Below are 5,908 nucleotides of genomic sequence, written 5' to 3'. Positions count from 1 at the left end.
TCGATCAGAAGGATATGACTATTGTCTGCAAATAAACTGAACTTTGGCGACATCGAAGTAAGTCCCATTAGAGTTTTCGAGAAAGTACATCATTCCTTCTTAGAAGGATCTTTGTTCCGTTGTTTAATAATAATAATAATAATAATAACTCTTTATTGTACACACACACTAAAAAATAAATTTTACATACAATAACACAATATATGAAAAAAAGAAGAAATGTACAACAGGACTCCCGAACATATATAAATAAAAATAAAGATAAAGATACATACATACAAACATACATACATACATACATACATACAAACATACATACATACATACAGATATAGACAGCATGACATAAACTTATGTACGAGTACAGACGAATACAAATACATATGAATAGCTAGTAGCAATGTAATTGACAGAACATTTAAAGTCCTAAATAGTATTACTTAACCTTAATTTTAAAAGATTCAAGTGATTTCGCTTGTCTGATGTGAACCGGAAGGGTATTCCACAAGCTTGCTGCTTCAATACAAAAGGACTTGCTGTAAAAAGTAGTGGAGTGACTGCGAATTTTCAATGTAAGACGTTCACTGGAACGAAGCGATCGATTGTGGGAGTCACAGAGAAATTCAAAGTTTTCCTTCAAATACGAAGGGAGAATAGGACTAAATAATATTGAATATAGAAGAGAAAGTATGTGCGTGCTCCTGCGAAGGCGTATGGGAAGCCACTTGAGCCCTTCACGAAACTCAGAGACGTGGTCATACTTGCGAAGACCAAATATGAATCGAATACAGAGGTTTTGTAGACGCTCAAGTTTATTCAGCTGATCCTCCCTTAAGTCTAGATAGCAGGTGTCGGCATAATCAAGGATAGGATGAAGAAGAGATCGTGCAAGAGCAACTTTAGTAGGAATAGGAAGAAAATTCCGCAACCTTCGTAGTGAACCGATGGATGAAAATATTTTCCTGCTAACTTCACATATCTGTGGATCCCATGACAGAAATTTATCAAATATTATACCCAGGTTCTTGACAGTTTCACTGTAGGGGATAATGACACCAGCAAAAGTAATTTGCGGCACATTCGAGTAATTAATCCGCGAACTGAGCTGTTGACTTCCGATAATTATAGCTTGCGATTTGGATGGGTTAACCTGCAAACCAAACTCTCTGCTCCATCTGTTAATACGTTCGAGGTCTTTATTTATGGTACCTATTGTACTAGGCAGATCTTCTAAGCTTGTGTGCATGTAAATCTGGAGATCGTCAGCATACAGGTGGTAGGAAGAAAAAATATGTTTAGTAATAGAACTGATAAAAAGTGAAAATAGGAGTGGAGACATCACGCCACCTTGCGGAACACCGGCTTTGACAGTAGTCCAGTCAGAAAAAGTATCGTTAAGTCTCACTCGATGCCGGCGACCGTGTAAGTAAGAATGAAACCAGTCAATCGTTAAAGGCGATATGTTAAGAGAGCGCAATACGGCAAGCAAGATGTCAAAATCTACACTATTGAAAGCATTACTGAAATCGAGTAACGTCAAAACAGTGAGTTGGCGCTTGTCTTTAGCCATACGAATATCGTCAGTGATTTTTACTAACGCTGTAGTCGTACTATGGCCGGAGCGGAATCCGGATTGAAAGGGATTGAAAAGATTGTATCTACAGAGGAAGAGGTTAAGTTGATTATAAGTTAGACGTTCAAGAACTTTAGAGAGGAAAGGAAGAATAGAAATAGGTCGTAGATCAGAAAAGGAGGTCGAGGTGGGTTTTTTTGGCAAGGGAATGATTAAAGCATCTTTCCAACAAGAAGGAAATGTGCCACTCTCAATGGAAGAATTGAAAATATTTGCTATTATAGGGACTAGATTATCTATAATAGGAATTACCATTTGACGACTAATGCAATCAGTACCAACACTGTTAGACGATACGGCTAGAATATTCTTCTTAACATCACTACACGTGAATTGACTGAATTGAAAAGAGGGAAGATCAGTAGTTATGGAAGATGAAATTTGAGAAATTGTATTTAATTTTGTGGTATTATCAATAGTGACAGAGCAGGAAAAATGCTGATTTAGCAGATTTAAATTTATGCTTTCAGAGTGTAGATCCTGTTGTTGTTTCCCAACTCCTAGGGATCTGAGGAAATTCCAAACTCGGGCTGAGTCATTTTCTTCAATAACTGACTTATAGATGTGGCGTCGACGTTCATCCCTACACACCCTGTCACAGCGATTCCGAGCTCTCCGGTACTTCTCACGATTTACATCACTGGGATCAAGTCTAAAATTAGCTTTGGCTATATCCCTTTTCTTTTGCAAAGATTTCACTTCGTCAGTCAACCATGGTGCCGGTAGATGCTTCAGTAGCACTGGTCGAATAGGAGCATGCTTGTCATAAAGTTGAGTTAAAAGGATATTGAAAGCATTTAATTTCTCATCAATTGATGAAGCATTAAGCTCTCCGGACCAGTCAATATTCGACACATCCTCAACAAGCCTGTCAAAGTTAACCCTACAAAAATTACGCCTCATAACAATTCTACGTTTAGGTTTAGGAGGTCGTAGTTTGTAAGACAAGAAAAGAAGGTCATGATAGGAAAAGGCAGTAGCAGCACATTGACCGAATTTTTCGACGTGAGTATCAGAAGAGACAAGGATTAAATCGAGAAGAGAAGGTAAGCAGTTAGGAAATGTGTGAGTCGCAGACAGTGGCAATATGTGCAAATCAGCTGCTTGTACAATAGAAGTAAGGCGAGAAGTTCGAGAGTCATTTTTAAGAAGACAAGTATTAAAATCGCCCATTATTATTTTATGTATATATAGAGGAGCAAATTTTTCTAAAAGGTGTTCAAATGACATAAAATAATCGATGGTAATCCGAAAATTTTATGCCATCGGATAGCTTAGAAAAATACGCGTCTATTGAACTAAGACTTATAGCGGTATGTCACTAAAAAAAGCATAAAAAACGTTAAGAAAGTTTTCTCTATCTCAGTTTTACCTTATATTTCTAAGGATATTAGAGGTATATCAATAAAACGTAGGCAACCAGCCGTAAATTTAAATACCGCCAACTCTCTTAAAAAACAGGTGCGTTTTACGCACGTCGTGTTCTAAGCCAATAAGCGGCATAATGTACTTATACTGAGTTACTGCCAAAACGCTTAGTATCAGTGCATAAACTTTATCCAAAAAACATGAGATACGGCTGCAGCTGCAAGTCAAATTGATCTTTAAGTATCATACGATCGCCTTTCTAATACGACTTGCAATGATTTATCCATAACTTGGCTAATTTTCGTGTCATTACTTGTTTGTTGTTGATGTAAACAAGAGTCAATGTTATGATTGCTGTTTAAATTAGTGAAAATACTGTAAATTAATGTATTTTGTGGTTTGACTGTGTTACGCAACAATCAGGTAAGTGTAAATAAACTAAAGAAAATTTGCAAGAAGACTGTTTAGGATGAATGCAGTGGGCAAAACATAACGAACGGGCCAACATGTCAAGAGATCAATACAAATTGGATAGTAAGTTAGATTTAGCTAATACTGTTGTGTACTCTGCAGACTTAGAAAAAGTGATAATGCTGCCGAGGATCAATATGTTCAAAAGTGCTATTTTTATCCACAGAATAGTGGTGTATAACGAAAGTTTTGTGCCAACTGGTCAAGACCGAAAAGGTTTGGCTATTTTTTCAGTGCTATGGCACGAAGGATTGTTTGGACAGTCAAAAGCTGAAATTATAAGTGCATACTACCATTTCTTTATCTTTCATCGAGATAAAAAATGTATCATTCTGTGGGTTGACAATTGCTCATCACAGAATAAAAATTGGATATTTTTTTCCTTCTTAATTTACGTTGTAAATTCAAATGATATCGGCGCCGACAAGATTGTGATAAAATATTTCGAGCCAGGGCACACCTTCATGTCAGCAGACTCCTTCCACCACAGGGTGGAGTTATCAATGAAGCACATGAAAAATAAAATATACGATTTTGTAGACTTTTCTCAGGCAGTTTGTTCTGCAGGAAAAAACGTGCAAAGAAAGAGATGACTTTACAAGATTTTTATGAGTAGGAAGATTACACTACTCAGTATAAACTGTCTCGAATTAGACCGCGTCCATATATTAATGAAATAGTCGAAGTAGAAGTGAATAGATGTAGTTTTGATTTCACATACAAAACCGGATTCGATAAAGATCCTATCTCTGCCAGTATAATATTAATAGGAAACAATATTTTAAAAACTGGAATTTTGCCACCACCAACAAATAAAACTGCACCAGACGGAATTTCCAAAACCAAAAAAGATGATATATTGAAGTCTTTTGAAAATATTATCCCCCCAAATAGAATGCCCTTTTGGAGAGAACTCCCCACTTTTAAATGATCAAAAAACATAGAACACGTTTTTTTTTTAATATGTTTTATTATAATTACAAATTTAAATAATAAAAGATTTCATATGTGAACATAGATTTGCTTTATTTTTTATATGCATATGTATTTTATTAAACTGAAAATTGATATAATTTTGTATACAAGCCTGTTAGGCAAAAACCTAACCAAAAGGCGGCAACTCAAATTTTGAGTAAGTAATTACTAAACGGTTTAGCAGTATCTCATCGTTAGGGCATTTCCATGTACATTTTACATATTAACTATTAGGATAGACAAAATACCTAATGATAAATATAGATTATATTTAATAACTAAAAATAACAATCTATAAATGAACGAAAAAACAAATTTTACATAAAGTCAATTATCTCCAAACTATATTTCACTGAGATACCGCTTTTGCGCTTAGTAGGGCAGAATATATAGTATTAAGTATAACCACAAAAACACATTACAATAATACTGAGCTAAGTGCATAAAAAAAGCAAAATAACTAATAAAAATGAATAATATATGACTTGTACAAAATATAAAGTGATTAAAAAATACCGTATACCGATTACAAATCATATGACAAATAAAAACTACGGTTGCAAAATCAGATAAGAACAACTATAAAATACAAACTTGAGTAAAAATAAACAACTACTTCTTTACCAATCTCTTAGCTCGTAAAGGTGGGGTCTTGTTATCCAACGTCTTACTAGTGGCTGCAGCGCGTAGCACGGCAGATTTTGATTTTGATAGAGTGTCAATCTTCTCAAAATCCATCATTCTTTCGATTTTATGACGCGAACCGTCCGGAGCAATAACGTGTATAATTCCATCGCGCGTCCAGCACTTGTCCACTCCAAAATGCCGTCTTGTCGCTACAAATAAGTCATGTCGGGCTTTGGTCAAGAACTCGGACAGTGTCACACCGGTACCCTTGAACTTTGTTTTTGCGAACCAGACCTTACTACGCATGGAGACATCCGAAAACTTAACCACAATAGGACGAGGTTTTTTCTCCGTTTTACGACCCAATCGATAGGATCTTTTGATGGAGGTCGTAGAGAACTGGTCGATATGGAGATGTTCAGCGACAAGACTGGTCACCCGCGCCGAAGTATCTTCCGACTTCTCTTCAGGCACACCGTGGAAAAGCAACATCTTCCTACGGGAACGCATTTCAAGTCGGTCGAATTCACATGTAAATAATTCTACCTGACGTTGGAGAGAATTCAAAGCCGTGATGACGAAGGTTTTAAAAGCAGCAAATTCTGTAGCGAGAGAAGAGGCAGTGACTGGAGAATTAGTTTTTTGGAGATCTTGCTGGAAGTCCTTCAATTGTTCAGCCATTGAAGCCAATATCTCTTTAATCGACTCCATTGAGGTTACTTCACTTGTGATGAAGAGAATCAAAATACTGTTCGATGGCTTGTGCGACGTAAATTAGCACAGGATAATATTAGCTGGGCGGTATAGTGAACTATCAGTACATATTTTTTACTA

This window comes from Vanessa cardui, chromosome 3 (genome assembly GCF_905220365.1).
Source record: "Vanessa cardui chromosome 3, ilVanCard2.1, whole genome shotgun sequence".
NCBI lineage: Eukaryota > Metazoa > Arthropoda > Insecta > Lepidoptera > Nymphalidae > Vanessa > Vanessa cardui.
This window is presented reverse-complemented; position numbering follows the sequence as displayed.